This window comes from Nicotiana tabacum, chromosome 21, assembly GCF_000715075.1.
Source record: "Nicotiana tabacum cultivar K326 chromosome 21, ASM71507v2, whole genome shotgun sequence".
In the NCBI taxonomy this organism is placed as follows: Eukaryota; Viridiplantae; Streptophyta; class Magnoliopsida; order Solanales; family Solanaceae; genus Nicotiana; species Nicotiana tabacum.
In genome coordinates this window covers 59,214,108-59,240,433 of record NC_134100.1, presented here as the reverse complement: position 1 = coordinate 59,240,433, position 26,326 = coordinate 59,214,108, and the positions used below count along the sequence as shown (strand labels likewise).

The 26,326-nt window shown below is 37.5% G+C and overlaps 1 non-coding gene across 1 annotated transcript; it reads left to right on the top strand.

Moving 5' to 3' along the window:
* The first annotated feature begins 14,146 nt into the window (after nt 1–14,146).
* Nucleotides 14,147–14,253, top strand: LOC142175644 (small nucleolar RNA R71). The gene has a single exon (XR_012704739.1). It is a non-coding gene; the product is annotated as a small nucleolar RNA R71 (small nucleolar RNA).
* Nucleotides 14,254–26,326: the final 12,073 nt, after the last annotated feature.

Here is a 26,326-nt window from a genome sequence, read left to right as displayed (position 1 = left end):
CCTTACATCATTGTGCTGCTTTGCTGTTATCTATTACTTTGCTTTCCGCTATTAGATTATATTATATTTTGTTCGGGTTTCTTTTGTCTAGACCTGGCTTCATCACTACTCTACCGAGATTAGGCTTGATACTTACTGGGTGCCGTTATGATGTACTCACGCTACGCTTCTGCATATTTTTGTGCAGATCAAGGTACTTCTACTCGTACCGGGAGCTAGTGATTGACCAGATATTTCAGAGAATTCAAGGTATATCTGCTTGACGCTCGCAAGCCTCGGAGTCACCTTCTGTTATTGCCTTTACTACGGTTTCCTTCTTATCAAACAATAATGTATTAGAGATTCTTAGTACACTTTAGTAGAGCTTATGACTCAGTTTCGCCGGTTTAGGGAGTTTGTGATTGTTATTCAGTATTGATGTTATCATGAGATTTATCAATTTAATTTATTATTATTAGTTGTTATTTCAGTTAAATTCTCTTGTTTGTTAGGCTTACCTAGTCTTACAAACTAGGTGGTATCACGATATCCTAAGGTGGGAATTTGGGCTCGTGACAGACAAATTGCTAATCTGTTGTCTGAGAGAGCTCCAGGAACTCTTCTTGGTGACACCGAAAGGAATCTAAAAGAAATGACAAATGCAGAGTCTTTGAGGGGTGGCCAAGTATTGAAGGACCCCATTGCAAAATAGAAGGGTAAGGTAATTAAAAGACAAGTGGAAATTATATAGGAGCAGAAGAATAAAGAAAATCAAGAAGATGAAGTGGGGGTAGACCCAGAGGATGATCTAATGGAGAAGAGGACGACTGGAGTTTTGAAAAAGAAGAAAAAGGAAAACTCAACATATGATGAGACTGACGAAAGAAAATATATGCCAGCTCTACCATTCCCTCAGAAGCAAAGAAGAGAGAAGTTGGACAAATAATTTGGGCGTTTTCTAGAAGTGCTCAAGAAGGTGCATATTAATCTACCTTTCATAGAGGTACTTTCACAAATGCCATCATATGCCATGTTCCTAAAGGAGATATTGTCCAACAAGCAAAGAATAGAAGAGACATTGGTTGTCAAACTCATAGAGTATTGTGGTGCTATTTTATAAAATAAGATCCATCGAAAGTGTGGAGATCCAGGGAGTTTTACTATTTCTTGTTCTCTAGGAAGTACTAAATTTGAAAAGTCTTTGTATAATTTAGGTGCTTCTATTAATGTTTTGCCCTTGTCTATTTTAAGGAAGCTTGAGATAGATATTGGGTCAATCAAATCTGTACATGTGTCTTTGAAGCTGGCGGATAAGACCACAATAATACTCGAAGGAATAGTGAAAGATGTGCTAGTTCGGGTGGATAAATTTGTGTTTCCCGTGGACTTCAGTATGGTGACATGGAAGAGAATAAGGAGGTCCCTCTTATTTTAGGGAGACCTTTATTGGCTACTGGCAATGCTATACTAGATATTCAGGAAAGACAGCTCATGCTAAGAGTGGGGGAAGAAACAATGGTGTTCAAGATGAAGGAAGCAATACAAGAACCTAGAGATAAGTGGATTGTATACTCTGAATTCGAGGCAGGGGCCCTAAAGGAGTGAGAGGTAGAGGGAAAGCACAACAAGTGTGGAGTGTGCCCGAAGAAGTCAGAAAAGAAAATATTGGCATGGTAGTGTGGACTGGGTCGGGCATGCAAGGTCGATCCCAACATTGATTCAGACCTAGAATAGATGACTTAGGGGATTTTCCTTAACCTCTTGCCTTTTTTTGTGTGTGTTATGGGGACATGCCACAATTTAAAGTTTGGGGTGGGAGATGTGGATATGTATATGTGTGTGTGTTTGTTTTCTTTTCTTCTCCTTAGTTTTATGTGTGTTTTTGTCATTGAATTGTTTGATATTTGTTTTTTTGACTTTTTTCGATGATGGATTTCCTCAGCTGTCTTCTCGAGGGATCAAAGTCGGAAAAATATTGACTTTTATTATTTTTTTAGTTTTATTTTCTTAGGTAGTGTAACAATCTCCCTTGATTTTTCTTTGTGTCGCGGTTCTTTTCCAAGGGTTTTGGTTGAACTGGGTGTAGTTAGTTTTATTGTTAGGAATAGAGAATTCTTGTGCTATGGTGTTAAATGGACATAACTTGTCTTAACTCTGTTGTGACTTGATAGCGGTGAATGCTTTAGTTGTGATACCTAGGCTTATTTCTTGACTCATCTTTCTGTGCCTTAAACTATCTTATTTTGACTCAATTTAACTGCTTTGACTAAAGAGTCAGGATAGATCCGATTGTAAGTGAGTTATGTACCAAAGTGTGTGTGTGGTTTTTGTTGATATTCTATGCATGTCAGTGATGTCTAAAACTTACCCCGTGTGTTTGTAAAGCAAAATAACAGTCTTGTTCAGTCTAGGATGTGATAAAGGAGTTTCATTGTTGAGCTAGTTGTATGCTTTTACCTACCTAATTAATGTGTATCTTAGTTAGTCCCCTTGAACCTATAATCCTATTTTCTTTGGAAACCACACTACAAGCCCAACCTCTTTCATTGAATTGATTACCTGTTTCAACCGTTTACCTCTCTTGAGCACTTCATATTATTAAGAGTTTGTTAAAAGCTAAGTGGAGGTATGATTGGATTTTTGAGTGGAACTATAGGAAAAGGAGAAAGGTGCACTACTTTAAAAAAAATTGTGAGAGCCACTTGTAGGGAATTGAAAAAAAAACAAAGTGAATTTGCTTGAAAAAAAATTAGTATTTAGAAAAAAAGAGTTTGTGTATGTATTATAAAGAAAAAATTTGATTCCTTGCTAGTGTTAGTTCTCATCTTATTTGTGCTTAAAACATTGGGAGCTTGTTTCTAGTACGTTATGATGGTTGGGGTGTGGCTCAACATAAGTGTGTGGTTTGAATTGTTAATGTATATGTATTAATCTGCTTAAGGAGGTATAACCACTATATCTAAATGAATCATATCCATTCCACAGCCTACATTACAACCAATTAAAGTCCTTCTTGATCTTTGACTGGATGAACTCAATTAGTAGAGTATTTGTAACACCCCGAAATATTTTGAGGTACTTAAGCGCTATTAAGAAAGTTGATGTGCGCTAATTATATTATTTTATATGCAGACGAGGACTATTAATATGATGGATATCAATTGGATATGATAATAAGTGTATGAGGCATATTATAAGTGGTGTGGGGTCTAAGGAGAGCCCTAAGTCTAAGTCAAGTTGGATATTACTTGATAGACTAAAGTTACAAATGAGTATGCACAAGACCAAAATTTGAACGAGCCTATATACATATATATAAGGAGTTATGTAATTAACAACTTATCAAATGAAAGATCTTCGATTCTAGTTTTTAACGCTTCAAACCGTTCACCATTTGGACACTCCTACAACAAGTTAGGACCAAGTTGCCAAACGCTGGCAGAATGGGAAACTACCGCACCGCACCATGCGGCGCGCCTGTGGGGATTTCCAGAACACTTTGCAAAATCATTTCTGGGCACATTTGTCACTGCCACGCTGCACCCCGCAGAGCCCCATGCGGCGCGGCTGTGCAATTTTTGGGTTTTTATAACCCGAACCCGATTTCATTTATCTAGCCTAAGGGTTCATTTTTTGGGGGATTTTCTGGTGTTTTAGAGAGAGGGAAGGGCGATTCTAGAGAGAGAGGACAGGAAGGACTAAGGATTTCACTACCCTACCATGAATCAAACCTTGAAATTTCATCGAAGGGTTGCTAGGGCTTCAAAGAGGTAAGAATTTCTTTCCTCAATCCTTCAATTTCGAAATTTAACTAGAATTTGGTAATTAGTAAGATAATTCTTGGGTATGTAAGTTGGCTATTTTACATGCATATGTTATTAAGGGGTGTAGGAAGATTGTTGAGCTAAAAATAGTAAAGAATGAGTTGTGGGATGATGGAATCCTCCATAAAAGGGCCTTGAAACCTTAATGCACACCTAGTGTTTGATAAAATGCTCAAATGAGCTAGAACCATGATCATCTTCCTAATATTGGTTCAATTTGTTATATTTCTAAAATAGATTGAAGTTGCTAAGAATCCCGGAATATTTTAGAGTTTAAGGAAGCTCAATTGAGGTATGTTGGCCAAACTCTTCTTTAAGAATTTAACCCCGCATCACCCTTGTAAGTTCCAATATGTTTATCATAAATCGATTATCCCAAATAAGCTTGTGACAAAGATATATGTTGGATTCGTATTTCAAGTGCTCTTATTATGTTGTACTATTAATTGATGTGTGTACCAACCTATGGATTTTATATCTACATGTTGTGACTCCAATGTCATATTTCATATAAAAGTTATTATGCCAAATTGTGTAGAGATTGTGCTTGGGATTACACCTACACCCGCATTTATTGGGGTGAGGCAGCATGGACACTTTGTGTAGGATGTTGGTATTGTTGTCACACCACCACCCGGATATACATTGGGGTAAGACGGTATGGCCTCTTTGTGTAGGATTTTTAGTACTGTTGTTACACCTCCACCCGCCTATATATTGGGGGTGAGGCGGTATGGCCGCTTTGTGTAGGTTTTGGTCCTATGGTTACACTTCCACCCGAATACATTGGGGTGAGGTGGTGGGGCCGCTTGAGTAGTGTTGTGGTATTGTGGTATTGTACTTGCATCTCCACCCGCACACATTGGGGTGAGGCGGCCGGGCTGCTTTGTGTAAAGATGGTTACAGAGGATCTCGTCTTGCAATTTACATATGATACTGAAAGCTCTTGATAAATTTTCTTTGGTTTAAACTTCTATCTATGTTATTCCATTGTCACCCTGATTCATCATATTCATATTGTATTTCCATGTTCTTGATTTGGTGTTTGGTATTCATACTACTACTATTCGACATGTACTAACGTCCTTTTTGCTGAGGCGCTGCATCTTTAATGGATGTAGGTGGTTCTACTACGGAGGATATTGACCAGTGATAGCAGTACTCATACTTCCCAGCTGACGTGGTGAGCCCCATCTCATTCCGATGTTGTGTATCTTTGGTTCGTGTGTATTACTATGTTTTGAGGTACAGCCGGAGCCTTGTTGCTGGCACTATCATTATACTCTTTGCTATCTTTAGAGGCTCCGTAGACATAGTATGGGTTATATATGGGTGTTGGGAATGTTAACAAATTTTGTTGTGATTGAATCACTAGTACCACTTTGAACCATGGAGGTGTGTGTGTGTTTTGAGACTTATTAAATGAAGTAATTAACGGTAATGAATTTAGTATTGTCTACATGATCTCCTTGTTGGTTAATTAACAAAGTTATGTATACTCTTTAAATTATGGGTGAGTCGGGTAGAAAGTATTCAACAGGCTTGCTTTACTGGGTTCACTCGGTTGAGCGCCGGGCGCGCTCCCCGAGTTTGGTGCCGCGTATGTGCATTTTCCTTAGAGTAATTTCTTACTTCGGTTTGGAAAGGGTAGTTCTGTCCGAACACGCTCCTACATGGTATAAATATACCAAAAACACGATTTTGAAGGGACTTTTGACTTGGAGAGCTTTTGGAGAGCATTGTAGGCTTCAAGACACACATTTTCTTCTTCCTTCTACCAATTCAATACGCGAATTTGGATTGTAACGTTGGATTAATGTTTTATTATTCTTAATTTTATTTGTGATGACTTTCTCCACATCTATGGAGTAGTTTACCTTAGCATTAGACATGATTTGGTGACTTATCTTTTGTTTATGGATTTGACTACGGTTTAATTATTTAAATTTATTGGAGGAGCTTTAATATTAGTTGTGATTTTATTCTTTATAGTGTTTAATCGAAAGAGGAATATCTTATTGAATATTATTATAGTGTATGCCTTAGTTTATTTTGGTGATTCTTTGAAATAATCAAGAGATCTTTTTGACTTACCATTTAAATTAAGATTGAGAAATATTCGTGAGAAATTTCTCTTATATCATTCCTACCAATAACTTCTTGCAAGTTTCACTGCACTTCACATTAGCTTTTTTTGGAAGATTTTGATTTAAGCGAGAGAGGAATCTTTATCGGAAGTATAAGATAATCACCTATTGAATTCATGAGAACTGATAGAATCTTAAGAGTGAAATATAACAGTGTCAAATCTAGGATAGCAGTCATGCACCTATAATGTCAAACCCCTTATTCTTCGTCTCGATAATAACCCATTGCTCTACTCTCTAGTCCTCTGTGATCAATTGCTAATTTATTTAGTTTTAATAGTTAATTTTAGATCATAATCATTATCATCAAAGTGTTAATCATCTTGAATAGTGTTAAACTAGAAATTACTTGAACATTATTTAAATCCAATTCCTATGGAGATGAAAATTTTATTATACTATCTTTGGCTAGAGACCATTAATTTTATGTTGCGTTTTGCGCTCATCATGAGAGAATGCACTATTGATTTTAGAGGTCAGTGGGACCACTTTCTACCATTAGCGGAATTAGCCAATAACAGTAATTACCAGTCTAGTAGCTAGATGGCTCCATATGAGGCCCTATATGGGCGGTGTTGTTATTCTTTAGTTGGTTGGTGTGAGATTGTGAGGCTAGGTTATTGGGAAGAGACTTGGTTCGTGATGATTTAGATAAGGTAAAATTGATCCAGGAGAGGCTTTGCATAACCCAGTCCAGGCAGAAGAGTTATGCTAATAGAAGGGTTCGTGATGTGGCTTTCACAGAGGCTGAGAAGGTTCTTTCTAGAGTTTTGCCCATGAAAGGTGTGTTGAGGTTTGGGAAGAAGGGAAGACTGAGCCTGAGGTTTGCTACCTAATCTTTTGGGAGTAATCTAGTATTTCATATTTTGCCCATGTTTTGGACTTCAACATACCGCAGTTGGATGAGATTCGGGCTTTTGAGGAAGAGCTGGTGGCCACTTTGGATAGGCAGGTTAGGAAGCTCAGGTCTAACGAGTTCTCGTTGGTGAAGGTTTAGTGGAGAGGTCAACCAGTATAGGAGTCGACTTAGGAGACTGAGTATGATATGTAGAGCAGATATCCTCATCTTTTCGGTATTTCAAGTATGATTCTTAATCCGTTCAATGATAAATATTTGTTTAAGAGGGGGAGAACGTTACGATCCGGCCAGTTTTTTTTGTGTACTGGAGCCTCGTTCCCCTATTTGATGTTCCCCAAATGCTTGATTGTTGTTTTGTGACTTGCGAGAATGGTTATTTTTGTTCCGGAGAGGTTTTGGAGTGAATTGGAACACTTAGTTCCATTTTTGGAACTTAAGTTGTAACAGTTTACCGAGATTTGACTTTTGCATAAATGACCTAGGATTCATGATTTGATAGTTCCAATATGTTCGTATGGTAATTTTGTATTTAGGCATATGATCAGATTTGGATTTGGAGGTTTCTAGGCTTTGGCTCAATTTGCCGAAAATTGATAATTTGAAGGTTTAGAAAGTTTACTAGGTCGACTGGGACTTGACTTTGATGCTATCGGGTTTGGATTGTTGCTTCGGGACTTGGAATAGGTCCATTTTATCATTTGAAACTTGTGTGCAAAGTTTGGTTGCATTCCAAGTTGGTTAAGCATGAATCATGCAATTGGTTGTTAATCTTTGAAGTTATTAAACTTTAATGCATGCAACATGTATTTTAGTGCTTGATTCACGGTCACAAATATTATTTTGATGTTTTGGGCTTATGATTCAGTTCGTTTGAGGTTTATATACTTGTATGGATGTTTGTAGTGGGGCTCGAAGGGATCATGCGAGTTTCTTATTGATTTCAAATTAATTTTGGAAGTTGGAAGATTTGCTGGTGCTATAGACATCACATTTGCAATGATCTGCACACATTTGTGAGGTCAGCATTTGCGGACTGTTGATCTCATTTGCGATATTTGGCTATGAAGGCTAGCTTCGCATTAGGGAGATGGTGTCATAGTTGCGACATCCGCATTGCGAATGGTGTTTTTGCATTTGCAACAATTGGTCGCATTTGTGAGGTTCATGGTCATAATTGCAAAGTCTGCTGCTCAGGACCAAGTTCGCTTTTGTGAGCCTTTTTCTCGCATTTGCAAACCCCTGGTTGCAAATGCAACACCTGCAACTATATCTTTTAGGAATTTCAGAATTTAGGCTCATTATCTCATATTTTGAATCCTAGACTTGGGAGAGGTGATTTTGGCTTGGAGATTTTCATACAAGGATTTGGGGTAAGTGATATCTCTACATTTCTAGTATTATTTCAAGAATACATGGATTAATAACAGCCAAAACATCGAATTTTGAGGAAAAATTGGGGATTTTTCCTACAACTTAAGAAAATAAAAATTGGGGGTTTGAGCTATGATTTGGACTTTTTTTTAAATCTAATTACATATTTGTACTCGTGAGGTTATGGGTAGTCAAGATATGACACTTGACTCGATTTTTTCAGCAGTGGGCCTAGGGTTAACTTTTGCTGACATTTTGGGAATTGAATAAAGATTGAAGCTTTATTATTTGGAATTGATTCTTATAGCATTGGTTGACGTTATTGAGTTGTATTTCGCTAGATTCAAGCCAGTTGGACGCAATTTCTAAGGAAAAGTCAATTTAGAGGATTGATTTAGGCTTCTTGAGGTAAGTATCTTGCCTAATATTGTATGAAGGAATAACACTTTGGATTGGATCTTATTTGTCTAATTATTATATGTGTACGCAATATATATATATATATATATATATATGCAAGGTGACGCGCATATATGTGAATGCTATGTATGAAGTGTGATCGGATTAGACTCTAGGCTTTTATTATGCCTAAATTTGATTATGTGCACTCTATTATACATGAATAATTTTTATATGACTACGTGAGCTTATCGTTGCATGCTAGAGATCATGTTATGGATTATTATCTCTTAATTGGCCGAGATGGGCATTTGTGGAATCATTGCTTTATTGATTTAGCGTAGTCATGTTTTACATCTTGAGCACACATCCGCACGTTATAATTATTATTATGTCCTTATGTACCTTATTGATAAATTATGAGTATATGTCTCTTGATGATAAATTGTTATTTTGATTTGTTGTGATTTAGCACATATGGACATGTTAAGGATATTGGTTTGGTTAGCACGAGGTCTCTTCCGTGCGGATATTGTGATCATGATGATGTTGTTGTCAGGATGGAACGAGTTCTTTGCTGTGCGCATGGAGAATATTGTTATTGTTATGGCACGAGATCTTTGATGTTCTGATTGATGATAATTGTTATAGCACGAGGTCTTTGTTGTGTGCTTATTGTTATGACATGTGTTTTTGCCATGCAGCATGTAGATATGGATTCATCTCCTAGGGTCGCCCTCCCATGTTTCTCTCTTGATGGCGTACACGCGGAATGTGGTACTTTGACAGATGTTGTTGATTCTGATGTGGAGGCGGATGATGGAAGCGAGTGTAAGGGTGGAAGCTTGGCCATGCAAGTGAATCCTTTATGCCTTGTTGTGCATTTTACGTCCTTTTATGTGAATTTTAACATGCTACACTCCTCTATTATTGATTGATAATTTGACTGTTGAAAACTGATTTACCTGTGTTGAGTTGATACCTCCTATTTTGTTGAGTTAATGATATTGCATCCAGTGTTATTCCTGTTGCAAGTTATTATGTATATTGAAAATGTTCTTTGATTAGTGAGTAACATGACTTAAACCACGTCGTTAATTCTCCGAGGTTAGTGTTGATACTTACTGAGTACATGTTGTCCCGTACTCATACTATACTTATGTACATTTTTGTGTAAATTCGGGTGTTGGCAGCAGTGGACCTAGGGAATGAGTTCATTTTCTGATCAAGAGGATTCAAGATAGTGCTCCATGGAAACTGCATGTTCTTGGAGTCCCCTTCCTTTACTCTGATACCATTGCATTTAAATTTGGACTGTATTGTACTTTTGAGACATCTTTATGTACTAGGTTTAAAGCTCATATCTCTGTGCTACCTGGTTTTGAGAGTTTGATTTATGTATCAGTGTATTGTCTATTGGGAAGTTTTATTCCGCTATTGTAGTTATTCATACTTATTGTAATTTGTTCCACTGTCTTCATTATATTGTATGATGGCTTACCTAGTATTGGAGGTTACGTGCCATCACGATCTTTGGTGAGATTTTGGGTCGTAACATAAGTTATGTGATCACATATATGATTGCCACACCTAACACCTTACTCTTAATAAATTTGATATATTCTTTTAACTATAATACCCATAAGTTTTTTTGACTATTTATTATGTTCTCGCCACGGCGCTCTATGTTGGGCATAGGAGTGCTCAAAATGTTTTGAGATATATAGTATTGAATCTTATGCTTGAAAGGTAGTATAGATATATAAAAGATGGAAGAAGTGGTACAAAACAAATTTAAAATATTTAAGGGGAAAAGACGACCATAGTTGCAAAAGACACAATTTTAAATGACTAAATCTCCCAGCTCATAATTAACAGAGTTATGAAATATATGTCGAGTGAAAGCTCTTTGAGACTAGTTTTCCAATGCTTCAAAGTTCAAACCAATAATTTTTTGAAAATTACTACAATGAGTTATGACCATTTTATTAAAGGATAGCAGAGCAGAAATTTTGTTCCAAAACATGTCTTGTTGCGGCGGACCCTGTGACGTGTAGCGCGACGTGACAGGCTAATTTTTGGCAAAAAGTACATATATTCAAGTCTCTGAACATCTCTCTTTTCACGGGGAGTCATGCAATGCGTAGCACAACGCGGCAGGCTAAATTTTGGCCTATGTGACCCTTAAATGCGTAAAATAAAAGGGCACTTTAAGGAAAGAGATACTCGCTATAGTTTACAACGTTTTGGGGAGCTTGTTGAGGGAAAACGACTTAGGGTGTCACTATCCACTCAAGGGAAGATTTTTATCAAAGATTCAACTTAAAAGCGTCATATTAACATCATCTAACACCTAGAGATTCAAATTCATCAAGAACTGAGGGAGTTCTTCAAGACCCGAGACCTATAGTTTCTTTAGAACAACATTCCGGATAATGTTTTTTCTCTCTACTATTAAAGTTAGAAACCTTATAGCTTAGATTGGCATGTAGATCATAAGGATGATGAATTCATAGGTAGAACCTATATGAAGCCATTAATGACTAAATAAAACTTGAATTTAGGAAAAACGAGATGAGATTGTAGTTGTGTTAATGGTTATTATAGATTTTTTGAGAGGACTGAAATATTCTTCTTCATTGATAGAGGTACGTGACAGTTTATTCAGGTAATATGAGTTTTAAATTCCCTAAGTCAAGGTCTTGACAATAAAGTGACTATAAAGAAAATGCTTAATAAGACAATTATCCGATAAGAAAGTGTCTGATTGATCTTAGGTGTAAATGCTTTAACTATTAGTTACTACACTTTTCTAAGAATTTTAATACATACAATTAACCTTCAAAACTCTATACTTATGTCAAACCATAACTCCACCTTCACATCAATATATATTAACTCCCTACTTTTTTAAGCACAATTACATCAAGTAACCACTATCAAGGAATATTTTTCACAATTATACACTTATTTGTTTCTTTTCTTTTTCAATTCAAGTGGCTCTTAGTTTTTCAAAATATTGCACCTTTCTACTTATTTCAATAGTTCCACTCAAAAGCCAAACCAACCACCCCACACTTCAACTTTTACAAAGTTCATAACAAATTCAAGTGCTCACGAGAGGTATAAGGTTCAAATAGATGGTCAAATCAAGCAACTGGGCATCGCTTGTAATGTGGTTTCTAAAGAAACAGGATTACAGGCTCAACGAGGTTAACTAAGATATATAACAATTAGGTGGGCAAAACCATATAACTAGCGCAACAAAGAAATGCCTATATCGCTTCCAAAACTGAATAAACTACTATTTCGCTTTGCAAACACACGGGACAAGATCTAGACATCAAATGCAATGCACAGAATAACACAAAACCTCACATACACATGTCACGTAATTTACTCAGGAATGGACTATCACGACACTCTAGTCAAAACAGTTAAGCAAAGTTAAGATCATACACTTTAAGGTACTTATACAAGAGTCAAAAATTGAGCCTAAGCGTCACAACTAAATCACTTACTATTCTCAAAGTATAATAAAGCCAAGAGATATTTCTTTCAATTCAAATCACAATACAAAGTTTCCTACTCCTAACAAAAATAAAAACTAACTACACCTGGTTCAAACAAAACCCTTGAAAAAGAACCACGACACAAAGAAAAATAAAGGAGGAATTATTACACTACCTACAAACCAAAATCTTTTTGTCTATTTTCTTTCGACTTTAATCCCTCAAGAAACCCGTCGATGATATCCATCATCGGAAAAAATTAATTTTAAATTTTTTATGTTTTTTTAAAAATAATTCTATCTTTACTAACTATAACTAACAAACAGAAAATTACTATACATACATACAAATATCCCCCACCCCACACACAATTAAAAAGCATAAGGTAGAGGAATCTTCTCTGAATATCTATTCGGGGTCTAAGTCGAAGTCGGGCTCCATTCCCCATGCCCGAACTAATGCACACATCTATGCAGACAACTTCTTCTTAGCCTTCTTGGGATACACTCCACAATTATTTTTCTCGCTCACTGTAGCCTTCTCTTTCGATCCCTTCACTTTCACTCAACACATGCAACTGGTTTTCCTTTTTGCACCCCCTTTTCTTCATCCATCTTGAAAGTCACAGTCTTCTCACCTACTCTAAGCATGAGTTTTCTCTCGTGTATGTCTAATATATCTCTTCCTGTCACTAAGAATGGTCTTCCTAGGATGAGGGGGGCCTCCTTAGTTTCCTCCATATTCAACACTATAAAATTTTCAAGAAATACTAACTTATCCACCCGAACTAACATATCTTCTACTATACCCTCGGGTATTAAAGTTGTTTGGTCAGCCAGCCGCAATGATATTGGTGCAGACCTTATCTCTCCAATCTTATTCTCCAGTTTTCTGTAAATAAATAGAGGCATAAAATTAATTGAGGCACCAGAATCACATAAAGATTTATCAAAATTGATCGTTCCTAATGAGTAAGGTATAGTAAAATTGCCTGGATCTCCACACTTTTGTGGCAGTTTATTTTGTAATATCGCACTGGAATGCTCTATGAGCTTGACCACTGAAGTCTCATCTATTTTTCTCTTCTTCGTAAGGATCTCTTTCAAGAATTTGGCATAAGCAGACATTTGTGAGAGCACTGCTATGAATGAAGTTTACATGAACCTGTTTTAGCACATCCAGAAATCTCCCAAATTGCTTGTCCAGCTTTTCTCTACTTTGATTTTGAGGAAAAAGTAGAGCAGTCATATACTTGCTCTCCTCAGGTTCCTCCCTTATTGAGTTTTCATCCTTCTTTTTCTCAGCTTTCATTTGGCCCTTCTTCTTTTTATCAACATCATTCTTCATCTGCTCCCAACTTTCTTTTTCATGTTTCACATCATTATGCATCAGGGTGGGATCTTTCAACACTTCCCACTTCTCAAGGTTATAACATTCACTATTTCTTTGGGATTTCTCTCAGTATCAGCAGGGAGAGTGCCTAGAACCCTTGCTTCTCTAAATTTCAAATTGCTTCACCTTGTACTTCAAATCTTTCATCAGTTTTCACAATTAATGCCTTCATGAGATCTTCTAGACCAGGCTGATTGGGCTGTTGAGGCTGAAACTGCTGCCTCGGCTGATTCACAAAACCAGGAGCTCCTTGTCCCTAAAATCTGGGGTTATTTTGTTGCCATGCATTAGAGGTGCCCTCCAGGTGAACTCCATAAAAAATCGGAGTGCTTCAGACCCATTGCATTAAAATTATAATTTCCCACAGCATTCACTTCCTCAGTTTAGGCTTGACACTCATGAGTAAGGTGTCCTCTTCCGCATATATCATACACTGCATGAGGCTAACTTTGTATTATAGCCAAGGTCAGCTTCCGTATTTCTTTAGCCATAGCATCAAGTTGTGCTTGCACATATGTAGTAACATCAACTTGGTGAACACAAGTTGTAACTATCTCCTCTGGAGTCTTCTTCATCAAAGGGCCTCCTACTGCATTGCTCAATGTTCTGCGTGAGGCCAGTGTCAATCCATCCCAAAAGACTTGGAGTTGCATACAGAGTTCAATTCCACTATGTTGACACTTTTGAACTATCTCCTTAAACCTCTCCCATGCTTCAAAAACAGTTTCAGTCTCTTTCTGGCAAAATTTATGTATTTCTCTTCTAAACTTGCCCGTCTTAGCTGAGGAGAAATATTTATCAAGGAATTTTCTCGTCATCTCCTCCAATGTTCTAATCGATCCAGTGTGCAAGCTTCAGAGCCACTGCTTTGCATCATCTTTGAGTGTGAAGGGGAAAGACCTTAAGTACACAATATCTTGTGACACACCATTGTATTGAAAGGTGTTCATTATCTCCTCAAATTCCATTAGATGTGTATTTGAATCTTCGTTCATCTCCCCGCTGAAGACATAACAATTCTGAAGGGTTTGATGCAACCCTTGCTTCAATTCGAAATTGTTAGCTGCAATTAGAGGTGCTCTAACACTTGATAAGCCCTGGTTTTAGATTGGTCTAGCATAATCGCGCAGTGGTATCCCAGGCATGGGAGCTATATTTCCAAATTGGTCTGCAACCAAGGGTTGATTTTGAGAAATTCCTCAACCCCTCTCTTCTTCATAGATAATCTGTGCATCGTAGTTTCTAGCTTGATTGCTATCCAAGATGATCAATAATTGACATTTAAATGGTTTCTAACTAAAATTAACTTATAGTCTAAAGCTAATGACTAATGACAATCGAAGCAAGGAATAAGCAAAGAAGGTTAACAATGGGAGAATATAGGGTTTTGATAGGATAGATGCAAGATAATTGTTTGGGATCTAAGTCTAGATAATTCACTTCTAATGTTCAAGTGATTCTCTCGAATTCACTCAATTATTAGTTCATACGTTCAGCAAAAACTTCTCTCTCAATTAAGTCTTAACCTCACAAGATGAGCCAATTTAAGAACGTGAAGATATGCAAGAATGCGTAGTGGATTGGTCCTTAGAAGAACCTCTCTCGATTATTCTCCTAACTAGGTTTAATCAATGATTCAACTAGCCTCTTTCGATTACTAAGAAGAATTAATGAACTCAACCAATAAAATAATGCAAAGAATTCACAAGTTATGCCTCTCTCGATTACATGAACTTGTGAATATAGATACAACAATTAAATCATCCAAAAATGCTTCAATACATAAAACTAGAGTTATAATCCACAAATAATCATCAATACACCAAATCAATCAAACCCTAAAAGGAACTACTCCATAGACATGGAGCAATTCATCACAAATATAATTAAAGTATAGGAAAACATAAATTCAATCCAAACTCGTGTCTTGAGTGAGGAGAGAATGATGAAATCCTTGTGCTTGTATTCTTCCAACTCCTCCTTAGCCTCCTTAGGTCCAATGTATGTCAAAAGTCTAGAAAATAACATCTTTTCCATATATTTATACCAAGTAGGGCCGGGACCAGACAAAACCACCTTCTTCTAGCCGAAATAGGACATTGGCTCTTTAAATATTACACAAGCGCACCGCATGGGGTGACGCGCCATGCAGGGCATTAGTGGGGAAATATAGAGAGCTAACAATTTGACAGGCAGCAGGATTTGGGCAGCCGCGGTGCCCCACGCGCCTCCCCACGCGCTGTGATTGTGAAGTTTTCTCAGAGTACGGTTCAAACTTCAATTTTTGATGTCCAGACTTGGTCCTCGACCCCCAAACACGATCCCGACTTAATCCTTTTTGGCTTTTACTCAGACTTGAAAGCTTCTAATAACTCAAATTAGCTGCATAACATCTACATCACTTGGAATCACTCTTACAAGGCATAAAACACACAATAAGTGCAAAACACTACCAATTAACACTCAAACACAAATAAAGTGTAGTGAACTAGAGTGCAATAAGCGACTAAAACTCGAGATTATAGCCTACCATCACTAGGCCAGCCTACAGGTGGTGGTAGACCTATGAGTTGGGTAGGCTAGCTGGCGAAGCACCACTTACTCGATCTTAGTTCTCACTTCTTCTTCTTGGAGAAGCTCATATCTGAGACTCGCATAGATGCGTTGCATAGTGAGTTTGAGCATCTACACCAGGAGGACTTAATTGTCACTCAGTACAAGATGAGGTTCATGGAGTTAGCTCGTCATGTAGTGTTTTGGTCCCTACTGAGAGGGGTGGAGCTTAGTTTGTTCGGGGCCATCCTAGGAGGGAAGGTTAGTTAGGTAGACGACGGGCCTGTTGCTATGCATTCCCGGCCAAATCGGGGGTAGCTACTTTAGATGACATGATGACATGTATTGTTTTAATGTTCCACAGGGATGGTTTAGTATAATTTTACCCAGGTTACACTTTTTCTTAAGCGTCATCATATTTTGCTGGTTATTTGGATATGCGTTGTGGTTATCTTGGTATTCTTGTTCATGTGTCTACACCTGGGTGTGATTCTATTGTGGTAGATCGTATGTGATCGGTCTTGTGTGGTTATCATTGAGGGTTGTGAGACTAGGGTTGATCTTTTCTTACTCAATATGGTTGATTTTTAGGTGATTTTGGGTATGGATTGGCTATCTCCATACCATGCTATTCTTGATTGTCACGCTAAGACCGTGACATTAGCAATGCCGGGGTTGCCAAGGTTGGAATACAAGGGTTTTATTGGTCATACTCCTAGTAGAGTGATTTCTTTTCTGAAGGCACAACAGATGGATGAGAAAGGGTGTGTGGCGTATCTTGCCTTTGTGAGAGATGTTAGTGATGATACTCCTATTGAAGAGTCAGTTCCAATAGTGAGGGAGTTTTTAGATTTATTTTTGGCAGACTTACCGGGCATGCCACCCGATAGGAATGTTGATTTTGGTATTGATTTGGTGTCGGGCACTCAAACCTATCTCTATTCTATCACATCACATGGAACCAGCAGAGTTGAAGGATAGGGTGTTCTCCACTATCGTGCATCGTTGGACTTTGGTGTGTGTTGATGCAGGATGGTGGGGTGATTGCCTAATTTTCATGTCAGTGTAAGCCCTATGAGAAGAACTATCTGATGCATGATTTAGATTTAGCAGCTATTGTACACGCGCTTAAGATTTGGAAGCATTACTTATATTGCATGTCTTGTGATGTGTATATGAATCATCGGAGTCTCCAGTATCTGTTTAAATAGAAAGATTTGAATTTGAGGCAACATAGATGGTTTGATGTTTTTTGGGTCGTTTTGGATCGGCTGACTCAACAGATTGTATTCCTGTAATGACTTCCTACACTTTGGAGCAGTTTTCAAGATCTACATTAGAGATATGTTTTGCTTGCATGGTGTACCTGTTTCTATCATCTCATGTTGTGGTACTCAGTTTACATCGCACTTCTTGAGGGTTATTCAGCGTGAGTTGATCATGTAGGTTGAGTTGAGTATGGCATTTCATCCTCGAACGGATGGGCAATCGAAGCGAACTATTCAAATTTTGGAGGATATGTTGAGGGATGGCATTTTTGACTTCGAAGGCCACTAGGATAAGTTCCTACCACTAGCCTAGTTTGCCTACAATAGTAGCTATCAATACAGTATCGAGATGGCTCAATACGAGGTATTATATAGGAGACGATGTCGTTCTCCATTTGGTTGGTTTGAGCCTGACCTAGGTTAGGTTGTTGCGCACAGACTTGGTTAGTGATGTTTCGGATAAGGTGAAGTTGATTCGAGAGAGGCTTCATACCGCACAGTCCAGGCAGAAATGTTATGCTGATAGGAAGACTCATGATGTGGCATTAATGGTGGGTAAGAAGGTTCTACTCAGAGTTCCGTCTAGGGGTGTGATGAAGTTTGGGATGAAGGGCAACTAGAGCCCGAGATTTATTTGTGAAATCGAGGTTTTGGAGAGAGTTCGCGAGGTGGCTTACAAACTTGCTTTTCCACCCAGCTTGTTAAGAGTTCATCTGGTGTTTCATGCTGTGTTGAATTTCAGGTCGGTGCAGTTGGACATGGATTTGATTTATGATGAGGATCCGGTGTCCATTTTGGATAGGCGGGTTTGGAAGCTGATCTCTAAAGATATTGCATCTGTGAAGGTTTAGTGGAGAGGTCAAATTGTCAAGGAGGCGACTTGGGGGACCGAGCATGATATGCAGAGAATATATCCTCACCTTTTGGAAATTTAGGTATAACTCTAAACTTATTCGAGGATGAATATTTATTTAAGAGGCAGAGAATGTAATAATCTGGTCGGTCATTTTGTATATTTTAGCCCCGTTCTCCTATTTGATGTCCCCGATATGTGTATTTGATGTTTGGTGACTTAGGGGGATGGTTGGTTTGTCTTCAGAAAAGTTTTGGAGTTAAGTGAGACACTTAGTCCCATTTTTGGAAGCTTAAGTCATAAGAGTTGACCAAGCTTTGATATTTGAGTAAACAACCTCGAATTCGTGTTTTGATGATTTCAATAGGTTTGTATGGTGATTTTGGACTTAGGCGTATATTCGGATTTGGAGGTTCCTAGGTTGATTTGGCTCTAATTGTCGAAAGTTGGGAATTTGAAGATTTGGAAAGTTCATAAGTTTGACAGGGAGTTGACTTTGAGGCTATCGGGCTCGAATTGTTATTCCGAGATTTGGTATAGGTCCGTTTTATCATTTGAAACTTATGCACAAAGTTTGGATTCATTTCAAACTGGTTAGGCTTGAAAGACGCTTGATTTGATGTTTAAAGGTTGATAAACTTAAGAGAAGGTCCACTTGTATTTTGATCGTCGATTCTTGGTTTTTAATGTTAATTATGGTGTGTCGAGCCTTTGGATATGTTTGGGAAAGGTATTAGGACTTTTAAGGTATGTTCAGAAGGGGTCCCGGGGGACTCAGGTATGTTTTAGAACATTTGGAGGCTGGTTGGCAATTATGGTACTGGTGTTTCGCACCTGCAAGCTATGGTGCACACGTGTGAGCCTCCAGAAGTGGAAGGGAGACCGTAGAAGAGGTGCCTGGCTGGGAGCCCACATATGCGGAGGAAGTGCACAAAAGCGATGGCATATCTACGAGGTCTTTTGCGCAGGTGCGGTTCCGCAGAAGTGAAACTTGTTGCACAAGTGCGATGGGTCGAAAATGTTTTCGTAAATGCAGATATCACTGAGCAGTATTATAATTCTAGGGTTTAGTTTATTTTTTACTATTTAAAGATTTGAAGCTCGACTAGAGGTAATTTTTGGGGAGAATTTCGCCACACTTTGGAAGGTAAGTAATCTCTACTTGATTATGATGTTAGATCTTAATTCCTATTGCTTTATGCACCTAGAATATGGATTCGAAAGAGAAAAATTAGAGTTTTTGTGCTAGAATTTTGGAGAGTGATTACTTAGGATTTGAACCCTGATTTGAAGTCGGATTTGGGCGAAACTTATATATTTGGACTCGTGTTGGAATGGGTGATTGGGATTTGTAACTTTTGTTGGATTCAGGGGTGCGGGCCCGAATTTATTTTTATGTTGACTTTATGTATTTGATTAAAGATCGGGCCTTTATAGTCTGTTATTGTTCCCTTTATTATTATTTAATATCGTGGTGTGCTATTTGAGTAGATTCTAGTTGTTCGGACTTTGATTTATGTGAGAAGGTATTTTTGGAGTATTTATTTGGCTTGTTTGAGGTAAGTATCTTGCCTAGCCTTGGTTTGAGGCACCGATTGCTTGAATTGTTGATTATGGAGTGCCGAAGGTGACACACATGCGGGGAACGAGCATGTATGCGTGCACCTAGTTTTAATCCATGCTCGGGGTATTACTTAGGCTATGTTATGCCTTGAATTGAATACTAAGCTTCTTGCTATCATTCTTCATATGTTTATATCCCTTTGTGAGCTACTTAAATCAAGCTACAGATCATATGTAGGCTAATCTCTTGTTCAATATGATTATTTCTATTTTGTGGTGTATTTGCCTAATTTGACCTATGTTAGTACACCCCGCACATGCATACACCTTAGCATGTAACGTTTTATTAGTCCATGAGTAAGTGAATTGATATCAATTGTTCGTATCATGTATTATTGTATATGCTTTCTATGTAATATAGACTGAATTGGTAGCACATGAGTGGTCCGTGCAATTTGAGTTATGATAGCACGTGAATGGTTCGTGCGGTTGATATATTATGGCATGTGAGTTGACCGTGAAACGCGTGGATAAGGATCCATCCCATTAGGATCGTACTCTCGATGACATACATGCGGTATAAGAAAAACTTGTTAGTGTTTGGTTTTTGAATCTTTTCTCTATTTGCAAATACCTTGGGGTGCATTTATGTTTTTATCACATATCTTTTCTATATGCTATTTTTGAAATGTATACATATCTCTTTATACATATCTTCTCTATATGTTGTTTTGACCGGAAGGTAAAGGTGTAGTACATATCTTTTCTATATGTTAACCTGTGCATATTGACTAGATTATTAATACATATCTTTTCTATATGCTGAGTTGTTAAACTATTGTAAGACTCGGCACATCTTTTCTATGTGCATTGATTTGATTATACCTATGTTTCATGCTTAGTTTGGTACCATTGATATGTACCTGTATAATTATATTCTAAGTAGGTTGTTAGGTGAGTATCATTGGTAACTCTTTCCGCTACTACATTATCGAGGTTAGTCATGATACTTGCAGAGTACATGGGGTCTATTGTACTCATACGGCACTCTGCACTTAATTATGTAGATTCTGGAGTTGGACCTAGCCGAGCTTTGTGAGGAGAGCTTTTTGCTGAATTTCGGAGACCGAGGTAGAGTTGTTTCCTGATCGCAGTACCCGGTGTCTCTTCCTATGTTTATTTACTGTTATTTCTGTTTAGACAGTATTTCTGTATTTCAGACTTGTATCCATATTATAGAGCTCATGACTTAGTGTTACCAGTTCGGGGGAGTTGTATTAAGATTTGGCATTATCTAGTGTTATTTGAGTTTTAGACTTACATATTTTGTAATTCGTTATCATGTTTTGATATTATTTTATGACTGACTTGCCTAGCAATTGGGTTAGGTGACATCACAACCGGTAGTGATTTTTGGGCCGCAACAATTGATTTTTCTAGATATTCCAAATATTGATACACTACTTGTGGGACCACAGGTCTCCCTCGTTCAAGATACACTTAAAAAGAGACACGACCAGGGCTAGTAGGGGTATAGGGGCAATAAAAATTGTATCTCAGCAACAATTTCCTACTTGTCCAACATGTGGTAAGAGACATTCGAGTCCATGTCAGGCTGGTCAGAAGGGTTATTTTTATTGTAGGCACCAGAGTTATAAAAGAAAAAATTGCCCAATTTGAAATCATACTAAGAGAAATGCTTCTTTCACTCAATCGGCATTTATAGTTATAATTGTGGCCACACCACCTTTAACTTAGACACGTAATACTCAAATGGGACATGGCGTAGTTAACCACGAAACTCAGACAAGAGGTAGACTAGACGGATTTCCTACAACTTTAGCTAGGCAGAATGCATGTATGTTTCCAATTTGTGGACACAAACTTGAATATTTAAGTTTTCCTGATTTTATTTCCTCAATGAGACAACAATATGATTACTCGTACAAACACATAGTATAAAAGTTAAATGAGAAAGCAAGGCCCTCTAGGCAAGAAACTAGAAGTATTAGCCCAGTATGATGAGTTGCAAGAAAAGGTGTAACTTTTGAAGTCTTGTAGATATGATATATATTCCGGATCAGATTTTCTAACTTACGCCTCATGTTGGTGAAACATTCTAGATAAGATAAGATTTTTGAACCTGTGAATAAAGGCTTAAATATCTAAGAAGGGCTGAAGAAAACCGAGTGAATTGATGATGTTAGAGCAAACTCGTAGGGGGGTGTACAAGAAAAACAACAATTGGGAATATGTAAATGTATAAGAAAAATGACTCCATGAGTTAACACAAGTATATTTTTTTATGTATGAAACGAAAACAAAAAGGAGTTGCCTAATGAATTATTGTGAGTATAATATAGTAGATGTCCTTGGACTGGTTGAGCGATAGTTGTTATAGGAGAGAGTGCAACCCTTTAGCAAAAAGTACTAGAAGAGATTACCAAGTGTCACAAGTTGTGTTTTGCACTTATCCGCTTTTTTCAGTTAATAATTATACAGTCTCTTATTTAGAAGTTCTACAACGATCTAGCTTATCAACATTCAGATATCCAGCGACGAATTTTGCAATTTCCAGTATATCAATATTCATGTGAAAACACATTGATGACTTTAATATAGTAAGTGATAGTTAAAGTTTCAGTATACAAGCTAATATATAATAAAACAGAGTGCACTAATATTTTTTGTTGAAGCATATATAAACAAAAGGGTCATGCTAGTGGAAACAACGGAAGTAAAGCATTTTGTAGTATCATGTTCGTTCAGAATCTATCAGAAGGTACCAGAACTGAAAAGAACCCTGTTAGAAAGGAAGAAGGAAGAATGATGTATCTATATTTATGATTAAGTGCCTAACTTGATAACATGTTTTGTTTGACCATCAAAGACTTAGTGAGTCAGTTCAAAGCACAAAAAAATTCAGAATAGATGTGAGAACATAGTAACATGAAATTCGTTGTTAGCCTCATATGCAACAGAGAAGTATAATTCACCATATGACGGGTTAGTATACTTAGTTTTGTTGGAAAGGAAAATAATGACAACAAGAGTCACCAAACTCACCCTCCTAAATGGAGACACTCAGTTCGCAATACAGTCTAGGCTGAAATTCCAGAAAGAATTTTGTACTAAATTTTTAGTCGATTACAAGTTCACTCTTTCGATTACGAGAAGCTAGAGAGAACTATTTAGACTTGTATATACATTTGAGGTGGTTGTATTAATTTTAACGGAAGTCGTACGGTCGCATGCCATTGGTCAAGTTAGTGTGTAGTTGCAGTTATCAAGTCAGATTGCAGATCACCATTTGAAACACTTTGTAGTTGGTTGTTCATGGCCATTAAGATATAGTTACTTGATAAAAGTTAGTACAAAAAGCTTTAGATAAAGTAAAGCTGACACATGAATGTATGAAAATAACTCAGGGTTGGTACAAATTATACTCGTATAAGAGAATTCAGGTATATAACTCTATTTATGTTTTAAAAAATATAAATTATGGGGTTATACATAACAATGCCTCATAACTTGGATATGTATTTGGATATCTCGTGATGTTTGTCACGAACCCAATTTTCCTCTGTAGGACATCGTGATGGCACATAGTCTCTACGACTAGGTAAGCCTCATAATTAATAACAACATGACAAAATTAATCAACCAAATTACTAAAACAAGGGTGAATAACTGATATAAACTCCCAAAATAGAATCTCAACAAATACTTTCTCAAACCGGGTGGAATTGAGTCATAAACACTATAGAATAAAACTAGAATATCTAATACATCATTCTCTGAAAGAAAAGAAGTACAACAGTAGTAAAAAACAAAAGCAAAGGAAGGTGACTCCGAGGCATGCGGACGCCGAGCAAGCATACCTTGAACTCTCCGTAAGGCAGCTACAAATGATCTCTAATGACCAGCACGAGCAGACGTACCTGGATCTGCACAAAAATATGCAGAAGCGTAGTAAGAGTATACCACAACGGTACCCAATAAATATCAAGCCTAACCTCGGTAGAGTAGTGACGAGGCCAAGTCAAGACACCTACTAGCATATAAATGAGTAGTATGGAAATGTAATAAGGATAAATAATGGAAGCGAAGAAATAACTGACAGGAAACAAGATAATAACATGAACTAATACCAGAAATTAGACATGGGAGTACATAAAAGAAGCAACTGAAGAGAACCAAAAAAACCATATACGGACATCAACCGCTAGAACAAAGAAGAACAAAACAACAAGAACATTTTCGCCAAAAGCTCTTTGCAACATGAGTTAAACAACAAAATAACACAACGAGGTACCGCCTCGTGTATAATAAGAATCACCACTGAGTTACCGCCTCGTATAAATCAAGAATCACAACTGAGGTAACGCCTCGTATTCACAATACACAATCTCAATCACAATCTTTCCTTATAACGCCGAGTGAGCCTTACATTTGAAATAGATTTTTGAAAAACAGTTTTTCCGAAATAGCTACACGCACTTTAGCCCATCTTATGACCCCGCGTGACTTCACGTAGTTCCCCTACAAGTAACACGCACATAAGTCCCAACTTATCCCGCCGCATGCACATTAACCCCAACCCTTATACAGCCGTATGCACGTCAATATCACATTACAATAACAACTCGCACCACAAGTGCCCATATATCACAACTTGTCAACAATCAACGATATTAATGTTTTCACAATAATAGCACACGGCTCCACTACCACATGTACAAGAATATCAACAGCAACAATGAATGTAAAATGCTCAACAAGGAAGATGTTTCAACAATAACAATTTTACCTCAATGTGATAACGACTTTCACAGCACCAACACCAATAACTCAACAATGCGGGAGATAAAGTATAACCACTATATTAGATAAGACTAACTCTCAATAAAAGGGATAACGTATAACAATAACTTCAAATAATGGAAATCAACAATGAAAGAGATAACATGAACAATAACTTCAAATAACGGTAATCAACAATGAAAGAGGTAACATAAACAATAACTTCAATTAATGATAATCAACAATGAAAGAGATAACATGTACATGACTTCAAAGAATAATAATCAACAATGAAGAGATAACATGTAACAATAAAAGAGGCAACAAGTTCAACTAAAGCATGAGCGCAATTTATCAATTAGGATGTAGAACAAATGCTAATGAAATCATTTAAGGCATGTAAGGATAGACTAACACAAGTATGAATGGATTGACTATGAGAATTTAGAACATGATACTACAATTCAATTAAAACATAGAAGAGTCTAAATAGCCTAAACTAGTTAAACACCACGTACAACCCGTGTACCCACTCGTCACCTTGCGTACACGACTTTCATATAGCACAAAAGATACAATTCAATACCAAATCCTAAGGGGTAGTTCCCCCACACGAAGTAAGGGAAGACACTTACCTCAACTAGGCCAAATCAACACTCGGAAATAGCTTTTCCCTTGAAATTCGCCTCTACACAGCTCAAATCTAACCAAAATCGACTTAATATCATCAAGCAATGATAGGGAATTCAATTACAATAGATAAAGCTAAGATCTTTACACTTTTCCCAAAACGTCAACCCAGGGCTCGCCCGGTCAAAACCAGGATCTAATAGTAGATTTCGTCTACCCAAGACATCACGAGTTCATATATGTGATTAGTTTCAAAATCCGAGTCCAAATCGAGTCTCAAAACTCAATTTCTTATTTTTCAAAAACTTCACCAAGTTTCATAAATTTTCACTTTGATTCACATGATTTTGATGTTAAAGTCTAAGATATGTTGATGGAATATGATTAGAAATAGATTAGAATCACATCCCCAAAGTTTGTAGGTAAAGCTCCCCTCTCCAAACCGCCTCCTACCGAGTCTATGGTTCAAAAATGAGAGAATGTGTTCAACAATCCCCTCTCCCAGCCCTTTATCCAGCTGTAGAGTCGCATTTGTGACACAGGGTTCGCATTTGCAAACCCTCGCAATTGCGGACTAGGGCTTATATTTGCGAACCCTGACAATCTCATCATTCATTGCAATTGCGAATTGGTAGGCATCGCAAAAGTAAACAAATGTTCGCAAATGCGAACTAAGGCAAATTCTGGCAGTCTTCGCAATTGCGAAGGGGAGTCGCAATTGCGAAAGAGAGTCGCAATTGCGACATCAGATCCCCCACTGTCACCTTCGCAATTGCGATGCTGGTGCTCGCAATTGCGACACCTGAGCACCAGCAGCACCAACAGTCTAATTTCAGTCCAAAACCATTCTGAAATATGTCTGAAACTCATCCGAGCCCTCGGGGCTCAAAACTAAACCTTCACGCAAGTCTAAAAACATCACACGAACTCACTCGCACTATCAAAACACAAAAATAACATCTAAAACTATGAATTGAACTCTAAAACACATAAATTTCAAAGTAAAGTTCAAGAATTTCTATAATTACACTAAATGTCCGAATCCTATCAAATCAACTCCAAACGACACCAAATTTTGCAGGCAAGTTCTAAATACCATAACGAACCTATTCCAAGTCCCAAAACCAAATTCCGAGCTTGATAACTAAAAGTCAACCTACGGTCAAATATTTC